The sequence below is a fragment of the Pseudophryne corroboree genome, chromosome 1, assembly GCF_028390025.1.
Source record: "Pseudophryne corroboree isolate aPseCor3 chromosome 1, aPseCor3.hap2, whole genome shotgun sequence".
Taxonomy (NCBI): domain Eukaryota; kingdom Metazoa; phylum Chordata; class Amphibia; order Anura; family Myobatrachidae; genus Pseudophryne; species Pseudophryne corroboree.
The window spans coordinates 1,140,014,719-1,140,028,921 of NC_086444.1; the positions used below are offsets into that span (position 1 = coordinate 1,140,014,719).

Consider the following 14,203-nt stretch of genomic DNA (forward strand, 5'->3'; position numbering starts at 1 on the left):
AGACCTCAGAAAAAGAGTCACCAGTGTCCTAAAAAATGCAGTTGTACCCAATGTCCACTTAACCACGGACATGTGGACAAGTGGAGCAGGGCAGACTCAGGACTATATGACTGTGACAGCCCACTGGGTAGATGTATTGCCTCCCGCAGCAAGAACAGCAGCGGCGGCACCAGTAGCAGCATCTCGCAAACGCCAACTCGTTCCTAGGCAGGCTACGCTTTGTATCACCGCTTTCCAGAAGAGGCACACAGCTGACAACCTCTTACGGAAACTGAGGAACATCATCGCAGAATGGCTTACCCCAAATGGACTCTCCTGGAGATTTGTGACATCGGACAACGCCAGCAATATTGTGCGTGCATTACTTCTGGGCAAATTCCAGCACGTCCCATGTTTTGCACATACATTGAATTTGGTGGTGCAGAATTATTTAAAAAATGACAGGGGCGTGCAAGAGATGCTGTCGGTGGCCCGAAGAATTGCGGGCCACTTTCGGCATTCAGCCACTGCGTACAGAAGACTGGAGCACCAGCAAACAGTCCTGAACCTGCCCTGCCATCATCTGAAGCAAGAGGTGGTAACGATGTGGAATTCCACCCTCTATATGCTTCAGAGGATGGAGGAGCAGCAAAAGGCCATTCAAGCCTATACATCTGCCTACGATATAGGCAAAGGAGGGGGAATGCACCTGACTCAAGCGCAGTGGAGAATGATTTCAACGTTGTGCAAGGTTCTGCAACCCTTTGAACTTGCCACACGTGAAGTCAGTCCAGACACTTCCAGCCTGAGTCAGGTCATTCCCCTCATCAGGCTTTTGCAGAAGAAGCTGGAGACATTGAAGGAGGAGCTAAAACAGAGCGATTCCGCTAGGCATGTGGGACTTGAGGATGGAGCCCTTAATTCGCTTAACCAGGATTCACGGGTGGTCAATCTGTTGAAATCAGAGCACTACATTTTGCCCACCGTGCTCGATCCTAGATTTAAAACCTACGTTGGATCTCTCTTTCCGGCAGACACAAGTCTGCAGTGGTTCAAAGACCTGCTGGTGAGAAAATTGTCAAGTCAAGCGGAACGTGACCCGTCAACAGCTCCTCCTTCACATTCTCCCGCAACTGGGGGTGCGAGGAAAAGGCTAAGAATTCCGAGCCCACCCGCTGGCGGTGATGCAGGGCAGTCTGGAGCGAGTGCTGACATCTGGTCCGGACTGAAGGACCTGGCAACAATTACTGACATGTCGTCTACTGTCACTGCATATGATTCTGTCACCATTGAATGAATGGTGGAGGATTATATGAGTGACCGCATCCAAGTAGGCACGTCCGACAATCCGTACGTATACTGGCAGGAAAAAGAGGCAATTTGGAGGCCCTTGAAGAAACTGGCTTTATTTTACCTAAGTTGCCCACCCTCCAGTGTGTACTCCGAAAGAGTGTTTAGTGCAGCCGCTCACCTTGTCAGCAATCGGCGTACGAGGTTACTTCCAGAAAATGTGGAGAAGATGATGTTCATCAAAATGAATTATAATCAATTCCTCCGTGGAGACATTCACCAGCAATTGCCTCCAGAAAGTACACAGCGACCTGAGATGGTGGATTCCAGTGGGGACGAACTAATAATCTGTGAGGAGGGGTGAGGAATCGGACGATGAGGAGGAGGTGGACATCTTGCCTCTGTAGAGCCAGTTTGTGCAAGGAGAGATTGATTGCTTCTTATTTGGTGGGGGCCCAAACCAACCAGTCATTTCAGTCACAGTTGTGTGGCAGACCCTGTCGCTGAAATGATGGGTTTGTTAAAGTGTGCATGTCCTGTTTATACAACATAAGGGTGGGTAGGAGGGCCCAAGGACAATTCCATCTTGCACCTCTTTTTTCTTTAATTTTTCTTTGCATCATGTGCTGTTTGGGGACTATTTTTTTGAAGTGCCATCCTGCCTGACACTGCAGTGCCACTCCTAGATGGGCCAGGTGTTTGTGTCGGCCACTTGTGTCGCTTAGCTTAGCCATCCAGCGACCTTGGTGCACCTCTTTTTTTCTTTACATCATGTGCTGTTTGGGGACTATTTTTTTGAAGTGCCATCCTGTCTGACACTGCAGTGCCACTCCTAGATGGACCAGGTGTTTGTGTCGGCCACCTGGGTCGCTTAGCTTAGTCACACAGCTACCTCATTGCGTCTCTTTTTTCTTTGCATCATGTGCTGTTTGGGGACTATTTTTTTGAAGTGCCATCCTGTCTGACACTGCAGTGCCACTCCTAGATGGGCCAGGTGTTTGTGTCGGCCACTTGGGTCGCTTAGCTTAGTCACACAGCTACCTCATTGCGCCTCTTTTTTTCTTTGCATCATGTGCTATTTGGGGACTATTTTTTTGAAGTGCCATCCTGTCTAACACTGCAGTGCCACTCCTAGATGGGCCAGGTGTTTGTGTCGCGCACTTGGGTCGCTTAGCTTAGTCATTCAGTGAACTCGGTGCAAATTTTAGGACTAAAAATAATATTGTGAGGTGTGAGGTGTTCAGAATAGACTGAAAATGAGTGGAAATTATGGTTATTGAGGTTAATAATACTATGGGATCAAAATGACCCCCAAATTCTATGATTTAAGCTGTTTTTGAGGGGTTTTTGTAAAAATACACACGAATCCAAAACACACCCGAATCCGACAAAAAATTTTCAGGGAGGTTTTACCAAAACGCGTCCGAATCCGAATCCAAAACCAAAACACAAAACCCGAAAAATGTCCGGTGCACATCACTAGTGTCGACATGTTCTGATTACTTTCCCAATCTTTTGCATACACTGTTCTACCACAGGTTCCATCACTCACATTTAAATAATTTGAAGTACATTCCATCAGGGTTTACTCTCCTTTGTCTCTGCATGTTGCAGCTATCTAATCGCCCACCTGGGCATCCCAAACTATTTCTGGAAGATTTTTCTGCCTGGCTCCCTCACTTCATATCCTCTGACATCTCCACCATCATCATGGGTGCCTTCAATATTCCTATTGATTGTCCAAAATCTGCTGCCGACAGCTCCAAACTACTCTCTCTAACCTCCTCTCTCGGCCTCTCCGAATGGACTGACTCCTCTACTCATCGGGTAGGCCACTGCCTTGATCTAGTATTCACCAGACTATGCTCCATTTCTGAACTCACTAACACTCCTTTCCCCCTCTCAGATCACAACCTTATCACCTGCATGCTCTCCTCCGTTAATTCAAACTCTGTGTTACTGAAGTCCTCCAATCCTCCTCGAACCCACAGAAATATTAACACAATTAATCTTCAAGAACTTTCCACCTCACTCCAACAACTACTTTCACCTATTTCTGCATTCACCTCTCCTGAGATGGCTGTATCACACCTGAACCAGACTCTAGAACTAGCCCTTGATGAAGCGTTCCAGCTACCCATCACACTCCACATAGGCCTAAATGTCAACCATGGCACTCTAAATTAACAAGACATCTACAAGCGGGCGTGGCCTGGCTGGCATGCAGGAAGGCAGCAGTTTCCCTGGGCTCCAGATTAAAGCCCTTTAAAAACCCCTTTTTGGCACCCCTCCTCAGTCTCTTTCCCCCTGCTTCTGGTTCCCGTCTCCTCACCTCTCATCAGAGCCTACATAGGAGGGTGCCGCGGAGTCGGGAGACAGCTCTTGCTGTCTCTGCGGATTGCGGCCCCCCTCCTCGTGTGCAGCCGGGACCTCGAGTTTGGAAGACCTCCGGGAGAATAACGGAGCTGCGCACGGGTGATCGGAGCCTCTTCCCCGCTAGACGGCTGCCCGGAACCCGCTGTTTCTCCCCTTCTGTAACGTCTGGACCCTCGTTTGGCGGCGGGGATAGGTGGACGTCACGCTGCTGGGAGCTCCAGAGGAGGGTAACACACAGTGGCGGCCATCTTCCCTGCATGCAAGTCAGCACGGCTGGGCTGTCCGGCGCTGGGGAGCCTGTGTGTGTCCGCTGTGGATCCTGCCTGCACCCTGCTCTCTCCCCCCCGGTCTCAATGTGTATGCCTGTAGGCAGCAAGAGCTCTCCTCATGCTGTATAACATCCCCATGCACTGCAGCCTCCTCACTAATAGCATCCCTGCTTAATTGGAGTTGTGGTGCAGAACCTCCATCATCCCCTGCTTCTGCATTATTCCTGGCTCTTCTGTGTGGCCCTATCCGCTGCCAGCTGCTCACTGTGCTATAATACCACCTCAGCACCCCCCACCTCACCCTGTTTGTGCTGAATTTTTCTCCGCTGGGACATTGTTCATGCCTCTTCTTTCTGGGAGGACGCTGCTGGTCGGGTCCCCACGCTGAAGGGAAGATTTAAGTCTCTCAGTGATAGTTATCGCTATCTATTCCTGCGGATGTCAGTGCTCTTCTACGTTATATATCACACAGTGGTGCTTTCTTCATGTACCTGTACTTTTGCTTCAATGTAACATATATGGAGTAGTGCCCTGCTCTCAGTGGCAACCGTGAATATCTCTTAAGTTGCTCATATTCTTGGAAATACTCCAATCTGATTGGCCGATACTTGCGGAGCTTCTTGAACGTGTTATGGACAAATTTATTACTGTGTCGGCTCCTAAACCTCAATGTCTTAAGGGAGGTAGAAAAAGAGCGGCACCTTCTGCTGAATCACCGTCCCCTCCAGAGCCTTGTATTAACCCTGACCTAATACCTGACGGCCTCGGCATCATGCCGCCTAAGGCTCCTCCTACGCCACCCTCCTATGCTGAAATTGTGAAAGCTATTAATGAAACAGTGGAACCTCTACTTCAAATACAAGCTGACAAACTCATGTCAGCGGTCTCCGACATTAAATCAGAGTTAAGCTCCATGTCCCGCAGAATCTCCATTAATGAGAACCGCATAGGTGCCAAATTCCGGGAGATTGATGATTTGAAACAACAGGTATCCCAGTTATCCTCCTCACGACAACATATGGGGGGAGATTCAAATGTTTGAAAAGTCGGTTGGGTGTCTGTTTTTTCCTATCTATTAGATAGGAAAAAAACAGACTCCCAACTGACTTTTCAAACATTTGAATCTCCCCCATGATGTCTAAGCTAGACGACCTGGAAAACCGTTCGAAACGAAACAATCTGAGGATAGTCGGCCTTAAGGAGTCCGTCAGGGGCCCCGACTTACTCAGATTTCTGCTCTCTGATCTTCCTGACCTGCTTGGAATTCCTGAGGAATTATCATCCCTCGAGATTGAACGGGCCCACCGTCTGGATCCACCGAGGGACTCTAATCAGGCCCGTCCCGGCCCAGTGATATTTCGCTGTTTAAATTTCAGACATAAGGAATTGATTTGGTCCGCAGCCAGATCCAAAGGTGCGCTGACATGGGACGGCCAGAGGATATTTCTCTTTCAAGAATATTCAGCGGAGGTGTCCAGATCTCGGAGGGAAATGTCGGTTGTATGTTCCCAATTGGTGCAGTCCGGTACCAAGTTTGCATTGCTTTATCCGGCCAGGCTGCGCATCTTCTTGCCTTAAGGTTCTAAGGACTTCACGAATGTGGAGGAGGCCAAGGCGTTTCTCCTACGCGAAGCGGAACCCCTGGAATCTTCTTCAATGGAACTAAACGAGTGAGACTGCAGATGATCTGAATGTTTTGTCTTCTTACCTCAACACTCCAAGTGGCGATGCTCTATGATACAGACTGTTCTATAATTATTATGTCCCATAAGTTGATGTTTTCTGTTTCCTTGATGTCCGAAAACTCAGGTTGGAGCCTCCGTGCTCTGTTTCACTGTTCAGTATTGGTCAATCTTTCATAGGTCTATGCCCCCTCGTGATAATGTTTTGGATCTGTGGGTCTTCATTATGGTTTGCGGGGGGCAATGTTATACTGTGTATTTCCGTATCTCTTGTCTTTTTCACAGGGGAGAGTTCACGGTTGCCGTGGTTCAATGTAATATGGTTGTGAACTCATTGTTTCGCGTCCATCCTGTTTTATTTGTGTCTTTCTATGTTCTTTGTTTTATCTGTCACTCCTTTCTTTTTTTTTTCTCTTTTCTCTACCCCCTTCCTCCTAGGGAGCTGGAGAAATATCCTTGATGGCATTCTACTGCTGGTACTTGTGAGTATACCTGTACAACTGTTCTATTTTGATGTTTTACATTGTAAATGTGGATTCTCAATTCATGTGAAGCTATTACCACCCGTCTTTTTTGATTATGGCTGCTTCTCTTAAAATTTACTCATGGAACGTCTGGGGCATACATTCTCCTGTTAAGCGTAGGCGGATACTCACTTATATGAACAAAGTGAAGGCTGACATTATCCTGTTACAGGAGACACATTTGACCCCTGAGGAACATTTGAAGCTTTCCATGCTTCGCCAGAAGCTGGTTGCTTCTTCCTCTTACACATCAAAGGCGAGAGGGGTAGCTATCCTCATCCGTAAAGGGATCTCCTTTGAGATCCATAGCCAAAACATTGATACACAAGGCAGATTTATTATATTAGACATCACTTTGGAGGGTTCTAGGTACATTTTATGTAATGTTTACGCCCCCACTATCTACGACAAATCGTTTTATATAAAACTTACTAACTTGCTTAGACCCTACACAGACACTATTATCCTAGGTGGGGACCTAAATCTAGTCTCGTCTGTGGTGTTAGATAGGAAGGCAGTATCTTCCCGCAATTATAGACTTCCAAAAACCAACCTGACATATCTATCCACCCAGCTTGGTCTCGTTGACGTTTGGAGACTCCACAACCCCGTAGAACTTGAATACACTTATTTTTCTGCCACTTTCAACTCATTCTCTCGCTTAGACTACTTTTTTGTTTCTGACGTTTTGTCAGATAAAATCACAGATGCTAGCATAGAACCAATACTAATTTCAGATCATGCACCTATCTCCATAACGATTCAAACTAAATATGTTTTAGGCTCATCCTCTCAGTGGAGGTTCCCTGCCCGCTTGGCGGGCTCCCAACATTTCCAAGATATGTTGCTTGTCGCCTGGGATTCATATTGCCTTAATAATTCCATACACGAATCGAACCCGGCTCTGTTTTGGCAGACTGCCAAGGCGGTGCTGAGGGGAGAGATTATTGCGTTTTGTCGCTAAGTTTAAAAAGGAAATTAATTCCACCTATCGCAATGCTCAATCTAATCTCACTTCTTCCTTTCAAGACTTCAAAGCTTCCCCCACATTAGATCGGAAAACTGCCTACACCAAAGCTAAACAACATTTTGATCAAGTCCTAACGCAAATTTCTAATAAGTTTTTGGGGGCGGGTAGACATAATATATTTCGCTTTGGCAATAAATCTGGGAAATTACTGTCTAGTCTTCTTCGGGCGGACTCTGGTCCGCATCATATAGCAGCTTTGAGGGATGGAGAGGGGAAATGTAATTTTCAGGGACACAAAATCTCTGATATTTTTCATAACTTTTACAAAAATTTGTATTCCCAAGACCCGATTGACACTGAGGCTAAACAAGACTTTTGGAGGGGAATGGAGTTATCCCAACTTAATCACGAACATTTAGTGTCACTCACAGCCCACATCACCGCGCAGGAAGTCCTAGATACTATTCATTCTCTTAAAAATCTTAAATCTCCGGGCCCTGACGGTCTGTTTGGAGAGTTCTATAAGATTCTTGAGACGAAAGTTAGTGGCCCCTTGGCATCTTTGTACAATTCCATTTACTACCTCCACAAGGCCACACAATATTTTAACTCGGCCTCGATTAGAGTACTGCCCAAACCGGGGCGGGACTTGCTATTGCCCTCATCGTATAGACCTATCGCACTGCATAACGTCGACCATAAAATCTTTACTAAACTTCTGTCAGAAAGAATAAAAAAAATGCTTCCGGACCTCATTCATGAAGACCAAACTGGTTTCATATGGGGTAGGCATTCAGTGACAAATATTAGGAAGATTCTAGCTGTTATGCAGGCCTTGGAGCTCTCTCGGGCGGGTGGTCCTGCCTTCCTGTTATCATTAGATGCCGAGAAAGCTTTTGATTTGGTTACGTGGGACCACCTGTTCGAGACTCTCCGGAGGTTTGGTTTCCCTCTTACATTTGTATCTACGCTGCAGGCCCTTTACCAAGTACCCCTTACCCAAATTTTCACCAATAAGTTCCTGTCTGCCCCTTTCCCTACCCAAAGAGGTACTAGACAGGGCTGTCCACTTTCACCCCTCCTGTTTGCATTGGCTCTGGAACCCCTGGCTATCGCACTTAGACGCCTTCCCACCTTTTCCGGTGTTGAGGTGGGGGATGTGCAAATTAAGTTGAGTTTGTTCGCAGATGACATGCTCTTGTTTGTGCGCAACCCCCTGACTTTCATTCCAGCCATATTTGATATCATAACTAAATTTGGATCTTTTGCAGGGTACAGAGTGAATGCCAGGAAATCTGACTTACTCCCCATAGGCCCCCAATTGGCTTTGGTAGACCTCTCAAATTTAGTACCTCGTCTCAAACTCAACACAGCTTCATTGAAATATCTAGGAATAAATATCCCCACGCATACCTCTCAAATTTATTCTTGTAATTATACGCCAATCATCCAGAAAATGAGGCGTCAATTGGAGAACTGGATTGATCTTCCCCTCTCCATCCTAGGCAGGACCATAGTGGTGAAATCAGTGACTTTTCCAAAATTGTCATATTTGCTCCAGATGCTACCTGTGACGATATCTAATTCAGACGCGCTGGTTTGTTTCAGAATGTTCTCCAAATTTATTTGGAAGAATGGAAGACCGCGCATGCCCAGGTCTCGCACGTTCCTTACTACACAAATAAGAGGACTCAGTGTCCCTAATGTCCGATGGTTTGCCAGAGCAGCTTTGTTCCGATACGCTTCGGACTGGCTCCTCAACCAAACATCTTATGTTAACCTCCCCCTAGAGGAAGCGCTTTTTTCTCCATACTCTCCGGCTGCACTTTTACATACCTGCCTGAGAGATGTCCCGAAAGAGATCAGACTTAATGTTTTATTTTACGACACATATAGGGCCTGGGTTTCGATCCATAAAAACCTGAAGACTGATCCACATGTCACTCCTTACATCCCTATTTGGGGAAACCCTAATTTCCTTCCATCACTAGACAACAAAATGTTCCACACGTGGAAATTACAGGGTATTTCTGCAATTAAAGATGTTTTTGATCCCGGTGGACAATTTCTCTCCTTTTTCCAATTGAAAGACAAATTCTCCCTACCTCAGAGACACTTCTTCATGTATCTTCAACAGAGACACTATGTTACAGCTCTTAAGGGTCCTGTATATCTGTTCCCCCCTTCTCATATAATACTGAACGTCATAGCTCTTTGTCGTTCTCGCCCATTCAGAATTAAATACTTATATGCAGATTTAATCGATGCTAATACTCCTTCATGGCTTCCCCTTTCATCAGCTTGGAGAAGGGAAGTTCCAGATCTCCCAGACATCACACACATATTAAGTAACACGAAACGAGTTCTTAGACACTTGAAACCGGCTAGGTTGCAAGAAATTCATATTAGGACTATTAATAAAATGTATGTTTCCCCGGCACAAAGGAAAGATTTCAACCCCTTAGAATTAGGGTTTTGTGTTAAGTGTTCCATGCTAAATGCTAACCTAACTCACAATTTCTGGTCTTGCTGTAAGATTAAAAAATGTTGGCATAAACTTTGTACCTACCTTAACAAACTGTTTGCTTTGAATTTATTGGTAAATGTTCGAGCAATGTTATTTGCTGATTTTTCAGACTGGTTGCACACCTCCAACATTTCCAGTATGGTCCCGGCCTTGACGGTTATGGTAACTGTGGCAAAGCAGATGATACTTCCCATTGGATATACCCGACGGCCCCGACTATACAGGAATGGGAGACTGCTCTGTTGGAAGTTATCTATCATGAGCGCCGTATGGCAACTGTGTATGCTACTAGTGGTATTGCTCTTTTCAATAGGAAGTGGGGACTAGTCTTAAATAATATGTCTTCCCATACCCGAGATCAGCTGCACAAGCTTTTTGACCCTGTTTCTAAGCGTGGGCAGCTGGCCCCTGTCTCTTGATGTATGTTGCTAAGATTATGCTGTTCAGCAATGATGTTGCCTGATTATTATCATCATATTTCGGATATGCCAACATGTCGTTTAGACTCCTTATATTGAGTGTTACTCAGCTCCCTAATCCCATATCCTCTTCCCCCTTCTTTTTCTCTCTCCTCATTCCTCTCTTTTGGTTTCCTTTCCTCCCTTTCTTTTTTCTAATCTCTCTATTACTTCTTTTGACTTAAGTATAAAAAAAAAAAAAAAAAAGATCAGCCATTATGTATGTTATGTCAATCTCTGGGCCTGTACTGTAATTTTGTCCTTTGCTGATATCCGTTCATATGCTTTCCAGATATATGGTTGTTTTCTCATGTGTATTTTTGGCTGCTCAATAAACAAATTATAAATTAAAAAAAACAAGACATCTACAAAAATTCACTTGTAAACTTGAACGTCAGTGGTGTAAATCTCGTATTTCAAGTGACTTCCTCACATAGAAGACTGTCTACCACTCTTACAGAAATGCCCTGGACACTGCCAAACAAACATATTTCCAAACTCTTATCTCTGCTCAAGCATCTAACCCCAAATGACTCTTTAATACATTTAAATCACTTCTGAATCCTCCCTCAACTACCCCACCAACCACTATCAAGGCACAGGATCTTGCTTCCTACTTCAAGGAGGAGATTGATAAGATCCAAGATGAAATGGTATGCTCTTCGTCAGGCAGTGACCTTCTCAGTTCTTTACCTGAACCCTTTGGCACTCTCTCTTCATTTGATCCCACAAATAAAGATGAAGTATCATCACTCTTCTCATCCTGCTTCTCTACTACCTTTCCTCTTGATCCTTTACCCTCACAAATAAGTAAAGCTCTGTCTCCGGTGCTCATCCCTACCTTAACTAACATCTGTAATCTCTCTCTCTCTACTGGTATTTTCCTGCACTGTTCAAGCATGCAGTGATTACTCCCATTTTGAAATATACAAAATTCTGACCCTAACTCTCTCTCAAACTACCGCCCTATCTCTCAGCTCCCTTGTCTCTCTAAGCTACTGGAGAGACTTGCCTACACTCAACTCACACACTTTCTTAACTCACACTACTTATTGGACCCACTTCGGCCAGCTTCCATTCCCAATACTCCACAGAGACAGCACTGACTAAAGTGGTTAATGATTTGGTTGCTACGAAGTCTAAAGGCCATTACTCACTACTTATTCTTATTGATCTATCTGCTGCCTTTGACACTGTTGACCACTTTCTTGTCATACGAACACTACAATCCCTAAGTCTTAAAGACACAGTCCTTTCTTGGTTTCTGTCCTAAGAGAAAAACATTTTGCTATCCCTAATGCACACTGAGTGAGAAATAGCACTACATAATAATCAGTTAATACAGAGATCCCCAGTGACAGAGAAGCCTTGCCGTTCGGCCTGGGGGCTTAACCCTATGTCTACATATATACGCAACTAAGATCTCTGTATTATCTGAGTATTATGTAGTGTTATTTCTCAGTCAGTGTGCATTAGGGATAGCAAAATGTTTTTCTCTTACCAAGAATTACCCCTCCCTTTTAGCACCTCAGTGACATCACAATCTGATTGAGCAGTTTACCAATAAATGTATATTGTATTTCAAAGAGGCATGGATGGGTCAGCATTAGGAGGGATTGCTGACTCCAGAGTGCCATTGGAGAAGTTAGGGGTGTCTCCAGGTAGCTGGCTCTCAGATGCTGTAGGAGCCATTATCATGTGGCCTTACACTGGACTATTAGACCCAGACATATTTGTCATTATTTATGGGGTGGGTTTGGGGTGCGATTTTTCCCTATGTTAGTATGGATAGGCTGCTACAGGTTGGCACACCCTAACACTTTATTAACACTTATGTTTTTCCCTGTCGCATTCTATATATTTTTGTATCATTTTAATCACACCTCACTTACATAGCACTTACAGTATGCGCTTCTTATTAACCCTTACTAATTTTAACCTGTGTGCTGCCCTGGGGTAGCTGACCTGTGCTGACATGATGGGGCCCCGCACCCTGGACCCACACCTAGTATTAGGGACCCCCAGTGACAGAGACGCCTTGCCGTTCGGCTTGGGTCTTAACCCTATATCTGCAGATATACGCAACTAAGATCTCTGTATTATCTGATTATTATGTAGTGTTAATTCTCAGTCAGTGTGCATTAGGGATAGCAAAATGTTTTTCTCTTACCCAGAATTGCCCCTACCTTTTAGCACCTGAGTGACATCACAAGCTGATTGAGCAGCTTACCAATAAATGTGCTTTGGTTTCTATCCTACCTATCTAATCGCTTCTTCAGTGTTCGCTTCTCTGAATCTACCTCCTCTTCGCTACCTCTTTCAGTTGGAGTACCGCAAGGCTCAGTCTTGGGTCCTCTGCTTTTCTCAATCTATACCTCATCTCTTGGTAAACTAATCAGCTCTTTTGGATTTCAGTATCATCTGTATGCAGATAATACTCAAATCTACCTATCCTTCCCTGATTTGTCCCTATCTGTATTGTGCCGGGTCACTGAATGCCTTTCTGCCATTTCATCTTGGATGACATCTCGCCACCTGAAACGTAATATTTCAAAAACAGAGTTAATTATATTTCCACTGGCCAATAGTAGGTACCAACCTGATATCTCTATCACTGTTGAAAACTTGGCAATCAACCCTGCCACACAAGCTCACTGCCTAGGTGTCATCCTTGACTCTGATCTGTCCTTTGTTTCCCACATTCAATCTGTTTCAAAATCATGTTACATGCATCTAATAAACATATCCAAAATACGACCATACCTTACACAAGACACTGCTAAAACTCTAATCCACGCTCTCATTATCTCCTGCATTGATTATTGCAATAGTCTCCTAACTGGTCTTCCTAAAACGAGACTCTCACCACTTACAATCCATTCTGAATGCAGCTGCGAGGCTAATCTTCCTCGCTAGACGTTCATCGTCTGCAGATCTACTCTGTCAGTCCCTCCATTGGTTACCTGTATTCTACCGTATTCAATATAAAATTCTTTTACTCACACACAAGGCCATTAACCAAACTACACCAATGTACATCACTTCGCTTGTCTCAAAATATCTCCCAACCCGACCTCTTCGCTCGTCACAAGATCTGCGTCTCTCATCGACACTCATTACTCGCTCCCACTCACGATTGCAGGACTTTCTTTGGGCTGCACCCACTCTGTGGAATGCCCTACCATGCACAATAAGACTCTCCTCTAGTCTCCAAACTTTCAAGCGTTCCCTGAAAACTCACCTCTTCAGGAGAGCATATCAAATTCTAAAACCGTCCACATAACTTTCATAAACCTTCCTATCAAATTGCATCCACTCTGCACAGTCCACACACATCCTCACATGTCTTCTCATTCTTCACGTTCTCTTCCTCTCGACCCAGGTTCATCATTGCTGTCTGACCATATCATGCAGCCCACCAAGAACCTTTGGAATCTGGTGGACGACTCTGCAATAGATAGTACCTATCCTTGTGTACACATGCCTATTTCCCGATAGATTGTATGCTTGCGAGCAGGGCCTTCCTACCTCTATGACTGTTTGTTATTACCCAGTTTTGTTATATCATTGTTATTTACACTTGTAAAGCGCAAAGGAATTTGCTGCGCTATATAAGAAACTGTTAATAAACAATTAATAAATAAATGTCAGTGTCATGAATTCTGCTGGTCCACAGATATGTCAATCTTAAACTGCAGATTGTGCTAATAATTATGGGCTTAATTCAGACCTAATTATGTGATTCTTAATGCAGTTTTCTGTTCAGGCACAGATGTTTGGAGGGAGGTACATGGCGGGGACGAATAGCATTGAGGAAAACGGGGCCGTGTCACCCTCATTTTCCGGGAGTGGCGAGGTCAAGGATTGTGCCGTGTATGCAGTTTCCTTGACCTTGCAAGCCGCACTACGATGGCAAGCCTGAATAAGCTCTGGCTTACTCAGCCTGCCATCACAAATGAACATCGTGACCGATGGTCGTGATGGTTATCACAGATGCGATCGCATCGCAAATGCAGTTAGGAGGTGGTATGCAAAGGATTGCAATCAGATGACGTAATCACTAATCACAGGGATCACTGCAATATCTCTACTTCTGCACAGCATTTTCTGTCCCCCCCTCCCGGAAGA

General features: G+C 44.9%; 1 long non-coding RNA gene across 2 annotated transcripts in view; it reads left to right on the plus strand.

Moving 5' to 3' along the window:
- The window catches only part of LOC135000408 (uncharacterized), a 78,424-nt gene extending 64,760 nt beyond the window's left edge, over positions 1-13,664 (plus strand). Inside the window, exons 2-3 of one of the 2 annotated variants that reach the window (XR_010202356.1) lie at positions 6,035-6,078; positions 9,727-13,664. This is a non-coding gene — a long non-coding RNA (uncharacterized LOC135000408). The remainder of the gene's footprint in view (positions 1-6,034; positions 6,079-9,726) is intronic. The other variant, XR_010202373.1, reaches the window with a different exon arrangement.
- Positions 13,665-14,203: the final 539 nt, after the last annotated feature.